Below are 5,757 nucleotides of genomic sequence, written 5' to 3'. Positions count from 1 at the left end.
CTAATTTCCTCTCAAATTCAGTAATGAATTGGTCTACGACGTTCACAGCTTCAGATTTATCATGCAATAAGTAAAGATAACAATAACGTGAAAAATCATCAATAAAGGTGATAAAATATTTTCCTCCTCCGAAAGTTGGAACGTCGAAGGGTCCACAAATATTTGTATGCATTATTTCAAGGAGTTCGGAACTTCTTGTGGCACCTTTGTTTGTATGTTTTGTCATCTTGCCTTTAATACAATCCACACATTATAATCAGTAAAATCAAGGTTCTGTAGAATCCCATCTTTTACCAATCTTTGAAGCTTTTCACGAGATATGTGTCCAAGCTTCTTATGCCACAAGAATGAGGAATTATCCTCAGCATGTTCAGTTCTATCATTATGATGCATGGTCAAATAGGTTCCAGGTATTGATGATGATAAATATAACTTATAAAGACCATCAGAAAGATAACCAGAACCAATAACTTTATAATCTTTAAACAAAATAAAACATCCATTGGCAATTTGAATTTGAAAACCTTGTTTATCTAGTTAAGAAACTGAAATTAAATTGCGGGAAATTGTTGGAACATAAAGAGTGATTTCTAAATCAAGAAAGTATTCATGATCTAGAATCAGACGATAGGTGCCTACAACATTAACTGAGGCTTTATTTCCATTGCCTATAAAAAGGAAGTTTTCATTCTGGTTTGTGAGTTGGGTTGAAAGGTATCCGTGCATCGAATTAGAAACATGAACATTAGCACCAGAATCAAACCACTATGATAAAGAAGATTCTTTAACTGTCAATTTTTTTTCAAAATAGCTTACAAATCCCAAAGGGTTGCGTTTCTTTTCGAACCATTTTTGACGCTTAGTGCAATCTTTCTGAAAATGACCAGGTTTCTTACAGAAACGACACTTATTGTCGTCTTGCTTTGCCTTCTTCTTTTCAGGTTGACCAGAATTATTCTGTGGTGCTCTCTTATTGCCCTTTGCAGGCTTACACTTATTGTTCACTCCTCGGTTGACAAAATGCGCTTGATTAGGACCTTGCTGGTTTATCCTAGCTTCCTCTTGAACCAACATGTTTCCCAATTCATTTGCAGTCCACTTTTCCTTAATAGTGTTGTAATGCACTTGAAAGGGAGCATATTGGGGTAGGTGCGAGTTGAGAATGAATTGGACAAGAAAGTTCTCATCCACAGTTCACAGTGAGCTTAGCAGCAATGCTACACATTTCTATCACGTGCTGGTGCATTGACCTTACACCGGTATACTTCATGGTGGTCATATCAGCCATCAACTTCCCATCTAGAGACTTATCCACTGTCTTAAAGCGTTCCTTTACGATTTCCATAAAGTCCTTAGCATTTTTAGGTTCGGGAAGCGATCCTTTAACGTTTACATTAATGTGCATTCGCATCAGTTGTATGCTCAGCCTATCACTTCTCTCCCATTTTTTTAAGAGATCCTTATCTTTGGTGGAACTCTTATCATCTATAATTGGATTTTCAATTTGGAGAGCAAGGTCAATATCCTACACACCCAAAGTGAACTTAACATTTTCTTTCCATTCTGAGAAGTTGGTGCCATTGAAGAATGGGATAGACGAAGTATACAAATGCAAAGACTTAGAACTAGAAGCTGTAAAACATGACAAAGATACACAAAGTCAAACTCATACATATACGAATTAAGAAACTCTTGTTGGTAGAATCTTAAATAAAACAACAATCATGTCATAAAGTCATAAAAACATTCACACATATATAAGCAAGCAAAGACAAACATCTGTGGACATTATGCCTTTCATGATTACATACATAATCATAATATTTATTCAAACATGTGAACTAGAGTTACCTATGGGTAAATTTTCATTCTAATATGTATGACTAAATAGTTAATTTCTTTATGTTTATATATACAAACACTTGAACAAACATCTCCTATCGGTGATAGTTATTCTTATGTGATTGCACAAAACGATATAGACTTACAATGACATGTTAATATAACATAATACTTTAGTATCACTGCGACGATAGCTAAAGACCATACAATTCATACACTTTGGTGATCTAAAACATGTTATAGTTATTAACATACAAGGTCTATACATGTTCATATTAAAAACCAAAATTAAAAGTCAAAAGTCAAAGTCAACATGCAAAAATCAACAGTCAAAGTCAGTGAGGAAAAGTCAACATGTGAAGGTCAACAGTCAAACAGTCAAGTCAAAGTCAATAGTCAAAGTCAATGGTGGAAGTCAAACAGTCGGTCAAAGTCAAGAGTCAGTGGCGGAAGTCAAACAGTCAGTCAAGGTCAGACAGTCAAACAGTCAAAGTCAGGCATTATGGTCAACTGTTTTCTTAATGTCAAACCAAGAAGATTTTAAAACCTTATGGGCTTGTCCAAAACAAAACCCAACATACATTTCATGTTTATGTTATAGTTAAGAAATATTAAACCAAGTCCAATAAACTTTCATAAACATCATAGTGAGCCCATACACATAAACTTTCATTTTTCATAGACGTTTCATCTTCACATAACCGTAGCCGCATACTTCGCATATTAAACAAACGTTTTACTTTACGCATGAATCAAACAAAACAGACTTTATATTCATGAACTAATCACATCATCATGTTATACCACATCAAGCAAAAATTATACAAAATCATATCATTTTCAATCGGATGAAACAACATATCAAATCTTTCATATATGTTATAAATCCAATAATCATATAAACATATCAAGCTATTATAGGTGAGCACATATATTATAATTAACAGGATCTAAAACAAAAACAAACAAAAATAGCCGCATGATTTATTTGCTCAACCAATAAAAAATTGAATATCAATCAAGTAAGAAAATTTTTTCATATTTATAAATAGTACATAAACATGATTATTAGTAATCAAACAGACATATTATGCATTGATATAAACACAACAATTGCATACAACATCATGGAAAATCATGGAGTTCTAAACCAGGCTCTAGATGCCAAATATAAGTTTTATTTTATATATATAATAGTCGGATCTTCGAACAAACATGATAATCACAATACGCATAGTTGTGTTAAAATAGAATACCTGATGAAGCCATTGATTGAATCCATGAAATCCTCCAAGGCTGCAAGCACACCCGTAGAACAGAATACAATGCAATATCTTGGTTTCTCCTTCTTGACCTTTTGTGTAATGAATAATAAAATTCTCGAACCATACTAATGGCTATTGAGTTCCTTTTATAGATAGAAGGAGGACCAAGGTTTCTAGGGTTAGAGTTAGCAATCAATCTCGACCGTCCATCAAGGAAGAGTTAATAGGAATTAATCTCCTAGAATGGTAACTGAAATATTTAGAAATCTTCTTAATTAACCAAAGTTATTACATGGGCCCACGGGATATTTCTAACTATAGAAATATTCTTACAGCATATACTCACCATGTCCAACAACGATTTACTTGTGTCTAGTATTGACCTGGAAAATTATTTGCATGCCTTCAGCTAGTTCTGTTTTTGTTTTTTTTTTGGCTTGTCAGGCCATCGTCCAAAAAAAAAGTAATATAGGGTGTGTTTAAACCCGAGAAGGTGTATTTGAGTGGAAGTTTGGGAAGTGCTAAACCGAGATTGAATTTAGAAAGAAGCAGACCTAACCGGCTGACGGCAGACCCTATAAAAAAATACTAGTTGGCAACGTCAAGAAAAGAAGCACAGATAGTTGTTTGAGGAAAAAAGAAAACGCAGAAGAAAGCAGCTATGAAGGATGTCCAATCGTCGAGGTACAAATTTGTTTTTGCTTTTATGATTGTATATGTAATTTTCCAACTCTTTTATGAATAAAAAATTTGGTATAGACGAGTTTTAAATTAATAATATCGACAATTTTATACAAATTTAGGGTTACTAATATTTATGCGATTTTGGGAAAAATTTCCCATATGTTTTTATCATTGATTTACCTTGTCATATACCCTAACTTTACTGTTTATAAATTTGCGGCGGCAGCGGCCTCCATCAAATCAATCAGAAGATCATGTGGCCAAGCGCATAACGCCAAAAGTAGTAGTTATAGTTCTAGCCTACAAAACAACAAAATCCAGTAGGAAAAGAAGTTGCTGACTTTGGATTTAGATGAAACACTCGCACACAATGGTGGATCGCCAGCACCTGGAGAGACATGTGCATTGTCATTCAAAGGAGGGGAGAGCACATATTATATCTATACAAGGCCATACGTTAGAGAGTTCTTGGAAAGAGTCTCCGAGTTGTTTACCGTAGTTATTTTTACAGCAAGTGATAAGGAGTATGCTGATAAAGTACTTGATTATCTTGACCCTCAAGGTAAATGTTGGTAGGATGGTCAAGGACTAGATTAGGAAATCTAGTTGGTTAAGAAAACCAAGTACTTGTGTCATAAGTATAGAAGCTTAAGAGGTTTTTCTCTTAGAGCTAAGTTAGGAAACCCTATACTTGTAGGAAAGTAATCCTTGTTAAGGAATGTATCCAGCCCTATTGATGTGTATAAATAGCCATAGAGAGAACTAGAGAAAAACACACCAGAACTAGAAAAAGTTCTCTTCTTCTCTGCTTGAGCTTTGTATATTCCAACCTATACGGTGATATATAAAATTGTTATTCCTTCCCAAGGATTCAACCTCGTTAAATACTTGTTCTTCTTGTGTGTGTGATTGTGTTCTTGGAGATATTGAGCTACCTCGTAGTAGTGCAAACCTAAACGCTTCCGCAGGCTTTGGCGCAACAATTGGTATCAGAGCGATCCAATTGTCCCAACAATTGGTATCAGAGCAAGGAGACGCTCTTGGATACGGGTACTCGAATTGCATTATAAGTGAAGGTATTTTTTTCTTCTGAAGATTCCTTGAGGTATAACAAATCTCAAAGGTTCTATTTTTATCTATATTTGGTTGTTTGTGAACAATGGTTGACGGGGACGAAAATCCGAAAAATCTTTTAGGAGAACATTCGGGGTCCACAAATAAAGATAAAGAAACAAAAGAAGAAATACTTCATTCACATATATCACAACTCAAGGTAGAAAAGTTTACAGGAACCAATAACTTTGGTTTATGGAGAACGGACGTAATGGATGCTCTTGTTCATCTTGACCTAGAAGAAGCTCTAGAAGGTCAGCCAGTGGAGATGTCTGAAAAGCAGTGGAACAAGATGAATAAATTATATCTTGCTTCGATACGAGAGTGTTTAGAAACTACAGTAAGAGTTGGTTATCAGCACGAGACTTCAGCTAAGGATATCTGGGAAAATCTAGAGAAGGAATACCTTGTGAAGAACGTGGCCAATAGGATATATCTTAAAAGGAATTTGTATCACTATAACATGAAGAGAGGTGCAACCCTAACCGAGCACCTAAATTCATATAATAAACTTCTTGCTGAGTTGGTTAACTACGATGAGATAATCGACGACGAGGAACAAGCTTTGTGTCTGATAAAATCTCTTCCTGAGAAGTATGAACCGTGATTAAAGCACTAATGCACGGCAAGGATAAGAAAACATACGCTGAGGTCACTACAGCATTGCGTAGTGAGGAATTCAGGAAGATGGACCGTGAAGACCTTTCAAGTGAAGCTAATAATGATGTGCTTCTTGAAAGAGGTCGTTCAACAGACAGGAGAAGGAAGACTGGTGGTTATGATAAAGGTAGAGGACGATCTAAGAGTAGAACGCGACTGCGGAAAGATGAGTGTGCTTGGTGCCATGACTTTG

The sequence above is a fragment of the Papaver somniferum genome, chromosome 3 (genome assembly GCF_003573695.1).
Source record: "Papaver somniferum cultivar HN1 chromosome 3, ASM357369v1, whole genome shotgun sequence".
In the NCBI taxonomy this organism is placed as follows: domain Eukaryota; kingdom Viridiplantae; phylum Streptophyta; class Magnoliopsida; order Ranunculales; family Papaveraceae; genus Papaver; species Papaver somniferum.
The sequence above is the reverse complement of the archived record's forward strand: the minus strand, read 5'-3'. Positions refer to the sequence as shown.